Raw genomic sequence first — 1,902 nt, forward strand, 5'->3', positions numbered from 1 at the left:
AGTTGATCAACGATGGAACTAATCACTGATCGCATGTCGGGTAAGTCAAGTGACAACAGGAAAAGGAATGTCAATAGCAATATGCGATAGCGATGTCCGATTGCATATGCCGATAGCGATGGAGCTCCAGTAAGAGATCGGAGATCAAAGGAGTAGCATTACGGAAAGGGGTTTGAAATACACAGACCCGATAAAGTTATAGTTGGGGGTTTATAATATCTAAGTTCTGGCCTTAAGCTTCCGGTCAGATTTCTCATGTGTTCAGTGTATTTTCGTCTATTGTGACAACATAGTTGTTCTGGGATTTCAAAGGGAATAAGGTATATGAAGCAGTGGACCCGATGATATTTATAGATGCAGGTGTATGTATTTTGAAATCTAGCTTATGCTTTCGGATGTGGGTTTCCCGTGTAATCTTTTGTATTCAATAAAGATTTGTGGCTAGGGATTTTAATGTAAATGCAGACATAAACGCTTCCGATATTGAGTGTGGGCCATGACCATAATTCCAGAACTGATAGTTGTTTGTTTATGGAGGGAATTTTCTTGTGATTGGACTGCCTGCATCATTTGTTGTATCAGAGCTAGCTCAATGCTCTGTAAATATTGGTTTGGAGACTGAATTTTAATCTCAGCATATGTATAATTTACACTGAAGTGAATTTGATACCGATGGAGATTAGATTACAAAGGACACTGAGATCAGAATGGGGAAACAGTGAGCTTCAGATGAAGGTCTGGTAAGAATTTTTATTTTGATGATTTTGCAGAGATTTGTTTTGAATGTCTAAAGAGAAACAAGGGATTGAACTTTCAAAGGAGAATATGCTTTCCTTTCAGGAAAATGAAATTTCTATGTAAGTTGATTGAATGACTGGTTTGATTTAAAAGGTAATTTGGAGTGAAAGTTTTATAATTTAAAGTTAAGTTGAAGAGTGAATGAAGATTTATTAAAGTATTGTTGAAGACAACGATATTGATGACTGAAAGAATAGAGATTGAGTTTAAAATATTTGAAAAGAGAACCACTACAAGGAATTAATTTTGAAATTTGTAGAAGCAAGGTAGGATTTGCATACAAACAGGTTATCAGGAGGAATTTGTAGTGTCTCTCATGAATTGGTAAATATAATTGAAATCCATATCTAATCTTAATTGATCTTGAAAGCTGAAGAATCCATTATGAAAAGTAAAATGGGAATTAGTTTTAAGAAATATTTGAAGGAAAAGTTGCAAGTTTAAAAGGTTACTTTGATGTATCTTGAGATAATATTGCACAGGTCAATAGAAGCAATGGAATTGCTGAAAAGTAGAATGAATTGTACCAACATCATAGAATATGATCTATGTTAAAGAAGATAGAGCAAGAAGAACTATCAGATGATTAAAGGTGATAGTACCTGACAACAAATGACATTACTGGATGAAAGAAGGAAGTCAGCAATTGAAGATGTAGAGCCTAGAACAAGGAGTGTTCAAGAGAAGCTGAGAACAACTTCCAAATGTGGTTAGGTAGAAGTTGTTGAGGGAGCTCCACAATTATGACTGTGGGTAGAAGATAACAATTGCAACAAGAGGAGTGCTGGGGATAATTTTTAGTCAGTGAAGGGTTCGAGGAAAGAACCAAGGTGCTAAAAGGCTAAACTCATAAAATTTTGGTGAGGCATGAGGGAGACTTGTTACAGATAGAAAAGTCTAGCTGTAGCTCACTAGTGAACAAGGAAAGTTCACCAAAGGAAGAAATGGAATTGACTATTGATAGTCATGGCAGGGGTACAAAGGAAAAGCAGAAGCAGAGGAAAATGAGTGCTGAAGCAGTTGGACTCAAAGGAATGAGTAAGGAAGAAAAGGACATAGAGTTGGTTGAGATAAAGGCAGAGCTCAGTCATTTGAAGAAGCTAG

This window comes from Pinus tabuliformis, chromosome 8, assembly GCF_031772625.1.
Source record: "Pinus tabuliformis cultivar Carrire ecotype Pingquan chromosome 8, CPIR1, whole genome shotgun sequence".
Classification (NCBI taxonomy): Eukaryota; Viridiplantae; Streptophyta; class Pinopsida; order Pinales; family Pinaceae; genus Pinus; species Pinus tabuliformis.